The sequence below is a fragment of the Apium graveolens genome, chromosome 1 (assembly GCF_009905375.1).
Source record: "Apium graveolens cultivar Ventura chromosome 1, ASM990537v1, whole genome shotgun sequence".
NCBI lineage: Eukaryota > Viridiplantae > Streptophyta > Magnoliopsida > Apiales > Apiaceae > Apium > Apium graveolens.
Genome location: NC_133647.1, coordinates 54703291 through 54709962, shown reverse-complemented (window position 1 = coordinate 54709962; position 6672 = coordinate 54703291).

The window sequence follows — 6672 nt, the reverse complement described above, 5'->3', positions numbered from 1 at the left end:
AATATGCATGAATGCAATCTATATGAAAATGCAACGATCCCCCTTACTACAATTAACCAACCAAATTGTCACGTCTCAATGAATGCAGTTAGACACTAAAGATCAATAAACTCATGCAAACGGACATACAGCCAGAAACGTGGTGTGTGCAAATGCTTAACAGATATGCTTTGGAACTAGACCAATTACTATGACTAGACTATCCTCAAGGCAATCCTACGATTATACAAAGAATAAAAATTCTAGGCACAAAGTGATATACAACACTACAAGAACTCTGGAGCTTACTACGGAATTGTGCTTTTTATTTACAACTCAAATGCTTATTTGACCGTGCAATGAGTGAGGTCCACAAAAGACTTATACAATGGTATCCATGTAACGAGCGTTAGGTTAGCGGATCCCAGACTCTAAAAGCCTTAGGTCACTAGGCACAAAGTCCCCTAAGAACTTAATAACTCGAATACCAAAGAGCCCACTCTTGATCAATTATGCAAATTTTTTTTTTCTTTTCTTTTCTGAGCAAGTGCGTTTCGCTCCATCTTGCTCAACCCTAGACTACTCGCATAACATGCGAGCCGGCTACTAGCCATTTGACGCCTAGCCACAACTAGCAACAAATTCCATTTTTACTCCATTTTTTTTTCTTTTTCATGCCTTTACCACTAAGAACCTATTATCAAATTCTAAGCATAATAAATAGATTATCCTCGAAAATAATCAGATCATAACAACAATCTAGCCCTTAAGCATTCTCTAAGACTTAGTGAAAATACAAGTGCTTCTAGCATGCATATCAACCTACACAACTTAATATCACTTTAATGCTATCACTACACTCGCATCAATATCACAATTCAGTCGATAAATCATTGCAAAAGGGATCATGGTATATGCGTGAGCTATATGATATGACAAACAAATAAAGCTATATAAAAAAAACTATATGGCAAAAATTATGCAACTATATGAACTAACTATCATGAATATGCAGCTATATGACACACACAAAATATTCCTTAACTACCACCCCCAAACTTAAAATCTTCACTGTCCCCAGTGAAGGTAGTAGAAAGGAACACAGGGTATACCTACTCGGAGTCATCATCATCATCACCCTCAGTGGGTGGAGTATCAGGCGGCGGGTATGCAGAGTCCTTACCAAAAACTGGCCACTAGATATCAGCTCCAAGGCCTCGAAAAGCAGTCCCTAACGCAAGAGTGAGCTCCTGAGCAAACCTGCTCTGCGTCTCATACATGTCATCCATCCGCCGTGAAAGCCTCCTATACTGGGCATCACCCATCCCAGCACCCTCCTGAGCTCTCGAAGAACCAGCCTCACCACGCCCTGGCCTAGCCATAGTAGCACCTCGTGCTGGACGCCCTCCTGGAAGACGATAACCCAGCCCATGCTCCTCAGGCTCACCACCGGTCCACTCCTGCATCCCATTCAGAGTGCCAGAATCTATCGGAGCTGCTGGCAACTGCAACTGCTCATGAGCCGGCCAGTTCACTCCTACTGCTCGGCATAGCTTCGCAACCGTGGATGCATAAGGGATGTTCATATGCTTTGCTCCCCTCAAAAACTTCAGAATTCCTTGGTAGATAAACTCACCAAGGTCCACATAGTATTCCTCATTCAGAATTCCCCACAACAACTGTGCTCTCTCAACTGTGACCTCGTGTGCATGTGAAGAAGGCAAAATATTAGCACATATAAATGCATTCCATGCACGGGCATACCTGTTCATGGCGATCGCCGGAAAGTGACGATACTCATTATTGGCTGGACTGCGGTTCCAAACTGTGCCCGGTCGACAGAGAGTCGCACAAATCAAATCCAAGTCAAAATCCTCAGCAGTCTTTTCATTCCAGTTCTCCTCCTCGGGCTTCCTCTCTCGCTGTCCAATCACACGGCGAATCGCCGCAGGATGATAATCAACCGTCAGCCCACGAACTACAGAAAACCCATTCTTTTCAGCCTTCGCGTTCGCGTAGAACTCGCGAACAACACTCATCGGTACTGCTTCGGGTGACTCACAAAAGCTATCCACCCCTTCTCTGTAATCATGGGCAACAACTCACCATCCCTCCCTGATGGTAAAAACCCCCTCTCCTTCAGAATCGGCTTCCCCAACAGCCTAGTGTACTCCTCCTCCGCAGCTCTGTCAGTTAACCGAGGCCTTGCAGCAGTACCCCTTGATGAATCAGCAGTAGGAACTGTGTTGCTGTTGTCAATAGTGCGTGCTCTCTTGGGTGCCATTGATTTGTGAATAAAAGTGTGTAAGAACTTATTTTTGATGTTTATGATAGGGTTTAAGTGTAGGAAGTTTGTGGGAGATATGTAGGATAGGTGTATGTATATATAGTGTGTGGAGTAGGTTAAATTAGATTAGGAGTGGGGTTGAGGGATTAAATCATGGGGTAATGGGAAAAGAATTCTTGGGTTTATGGGCTGTGATGGGTTTTTGTGTTTTTGTTTTTTTTTTTGTTTTTTTTCTCTGAACTGTAAAAAATTTTCTGGAACTCGACCCCTGCGCGGCCGCTCAGCATTTCTGCGCGGGCGCGCTCAGCATAGCTGCGCGGGCGCGCAGAGGGTCTCTGGAATTTTTTTTTTTCAGCCCCTTTTTTCTGATTTTTTGTGTTTTTGGATAGGTTATTAACTTCTAAGGGTTCCTGTAACAACAATTCATGGGTTGCCTCCCACGCAGCGCTTCTTTTTCGTCATTAGCTTGACGTTCCGTACCTTTCTCAAGTAGTCAACAAAATGGCACTAACCACCTCTCGGTTTGCCATGTCCCCATAGTAGTGCTTCAACCGCTGATCGTTAACCTTGAATGCTTGGTCCGAATCATTCTCAAAAATTTCCACCGCTCCATGTGGAAACACAGTTTTGACAATAAAAGGTCCAGACCACCTTGATTTTAACTTCCCAGGAAAAAGTCGGAGCCGAGAGTTGAATAACAGAACTTGTTGCCCTGGCACAAATAACTTAGGATATAGCTTCCTATCGTGCCACCTCTTCACCTTTTCCTTATACATTTTGTTATTCTCGTACGCTTGAAGTCAAAATTCATCAAGTTTATTAAGCTGAAGCATTCTTTTCTTACCAGCTGCATCTAAATCCAGGTTCAATTTCTTCAATGCCCAGTAGGCCTTATGCTCAAGCTCCGCCGGTAGATGACATCCCTTACCGTACACCAACTGAAACGGTGACATCCCAAGTGGAGTTTTGTATGCTGTTCTGTAAGCCCAAACAGCTTCATCGAGCTTTAAAGACCAATCCTTCCTTGACGGACAAACAACCTTCTCTAGAATGCGCTTTATCTCTCTGTTAGACACTTCCGCTTGACCATTTGTTTGCGGATGATAGGCAGTAGCTACTCGATGATTCACATTATAACGCTGCATCATAGAAGTGAACTTACGGTTGCAAAAATGCGATCCTTCATCACTTATGATTACCCGAGGCGTTCAAAACCTTGTGAAAATTTGCTTATGAAGAAAATTTAGCACTGCCTTTGCATCATTTGTCGGTAAAGCTTTAACTTCGACCCATTTTGAGACATAATCGACTGCCAGCAAGATGTACTGATTATTGCAAGACGAGATAAAAGGCCCCATGAAATCGATTCCCCATACATCAAAGACCTCGACTTCAAGCATCACATTTAATGGCATCTCATCCTTCCTTGACAAATTTCCCACTCTTTGGCAACGATCACACCTTAAAACAAACTGATTAGCATCCTTGAACAAAGTAGGCCGGAAAAAACCTGCTTGCAGAATACGAGCTGCCGTCTTCTCACCTCCATAGTGTCCACCATAAACCGTGGAATGGCAGTCTCGTAATATCCCCTCCGTCTCATAGAACGGGATACATCTCCTGATGATCTGATCAGCTCCCTGTCTAAACAAATATGGTTCATCCCACATATACCACTTCACCTCATGCAGAAACTTCTTCTTTTGAGCGGATGTCAAATTACGCGGCATTATATTGCTGACAAGATAGTTTACAATATCTGCAAACCATGGTTCTTCCTCCTGAATTGCAAACAACTGCTCATCCGGAAAAGATTCATTGATTAACGTCCTATTTTGTGAAGTAGAATCAGGATTCTCCAACCTAGAGAGATGGTCAGCTACTTGATTCTCGGTACCTTTTCTATCTTTGATCTCTAACTCAAATTCCTGAAGTAAAAGCACCCAACGAATGAGTCTCGGCTTCGAATCCTTCTTAGAAACCAGATAGCAAATAGCTGCATGATCAGTGAATACTGTTACTTTCGTACCAAGCAGATAAGATTGAAATTTCTCAAAGCCAAAGACTATAGCCAAAAGCTCCTTCTCAGTAGTGGTGTAGTTTAATTGGGCCCCATTTAAAGTCTTACTCGCATAGTAGACCACATGGAAGAGATTTTTCTTGCGCTATCCCAGAACTGCACCTACCGCGTAATCACTCGCATCACACATCATCTCAAACGGTTCTGTCCAATCTGGTGCTGTAATAACTGGTGCAGTGATCAAACTCTTCTTGAGAGTCTCGAATGCTGCCAAACATTCATCATCAAATTTGAAAGGCACATCTTTCTCAAGTAAATTGCACAACGGCTTAGATATCTTTGAAAAGTCCTTGATGAATCGCCGATAAAAACCCGCATGACCGAGAAAACTACGGATTCCTTTTACCGAATTAGGTGGGGGAAGATTTTCAATGACTCCCACCTTGGCCTTGTCCACCTCCAGACCTTTGCTAGAGACCTTATGCCCAAGGATAATGCCTTCACGCACCATAAAATGACATTTCTCCCAATTAAGCACCAAATTAGTTTCCACGCATCTTTTGAGTACGGCACGCAGATTATTTAAACATTCATCATATGAGTGTCCAAAGACGGAGAAGTCATCCATGAACACTTCGACGTTATTTCCAATCATGTCAGAGAATATAGCCATCATACATCTCTGAAAGGTGGCCGGGGCGCCACATAACCCAAACGAAACTCTACGAAAAGCAAATGTGTCAAATGGACAAGTGAAGGTAGTCTTTTCCTGATCCTCGGGTGCAATACAAATCTGATTATACCCGGAATAACCATCCAGAAGACAAAAATACTCATGTCCCGCCAATCTGTCAAGCATTTGATCAATAAATGGGAGAAGGAAGTGATCCTTCCTTGTGGCTTTGTTCAATTTTCTATAATCCATGCATACTCTCCATCCTGTAACTGTTCGAGTAGGGATGAGCTCATTCTTTTCATTTGCGACCACAGTGATACCTCCTTTCTTAGGTACACATTGCACGGGGCTCACCCATGAGCTGTCAGAAATAGGATAAATGATGCCTGCATCTAGACATTTCAGAATTTCTTTCTTCACCACCTCCTTCATGATCGGGTTCAGTCTTCGCTGCTGTTCCACAGTTGGCTTACTACCTTCCTCTAACAGAATTTTATGCATACAATATGAAGGACTTATCCCCTTGATGTCTGCTATGGTCCATCCTATAGCCGATTTGAATTCTCTCAAAATCCTTAAGAGCTTGTCTTCCTCACTACCTGAAAGGTCAGCTGAAATAATAACAGGTAACGTAGATGAATCACCTAAAAAAGCATACCTCAAGTGTTCAGGTAATGGTTTGAGCTCCAAGGTAGGTGCTTCCTCTATTGATGGTTTGAGCTTCCCTTCAGCATTCTTAAGGTCAGAAGTACCAAGAGATTCAAATGGTATGTCGAGCTTTCGCTTCCATGGAGAAGCGTTCAGATATTGTAATTGCTCGTTGCTATCTTCATCATCGCTGTCAAAATCCCCCACTAAGGCCTTTTCCAATGAATCAGACATTAGCATGTGATCGAGTTCCGAAGTAACTGCGGAATCAATCACATCCACTTTTAAACACTCCTCATCTTCTGTAGGGAATTTCATTGCCTTGAATACGTTGAAGGTCACATCCTGATCTTGGACCCGCATAGTAAGTTCCCCTTTTTGCACATCTATCAAGGTACGGCCAGTAGCCAAGAAAGGCCTCCCCAAGATTATGGGAATCTTCTTATCTTCCTCAAAATCCAGAATAACAAAATCTGCAGGAAAGAAGAGCTTATCCACCTTGACGAGCATATCCTCAACTATGCCCCTTGGGTAAGTAATGGAACGGTCCGCCAATTGTAGCGACATGTATGTGGGTTTTGGATCAGGCAGATCCAGCTTTTTAAAGATCGACAAGGGCATCAGATTAATGCTTGCTCCCAAATCACAAAGGCACTTGTCAAAAGTTAGATTGCCAATGGTGCAAGGAATGGTGAAGCTTCCTGGATCTTTCAGTTTTGGTGGTAACTTTTGCTGCAGAACAGCGCTGCATTCTTCCGTGAGAGCAACGGTTTCAAGGTCATCCAGTTTCACCTTCCTTGAAAGAATAGTCTTCATAAACTTCGCATAACTAGGCATTTGTTCCAGAGCCTCAGCGAAAGGTATATTGATGTGAAGTTTCTTGAACACCTCCAGAAACTTCCCAAACTGTCTATCCAGCTTTTGTTGCTGCAATCTCTTAGGAAAAGGTGGTGGAGGATAGAGCTGTTTCTCCCCTGTATTAGCCTCAGGCAGAGTGTGTTCAACAGTAGTCTTCTTTGGTTCCGCCACTTTCTCCTTTTGCTTAGATTCTTCATCTCTAAC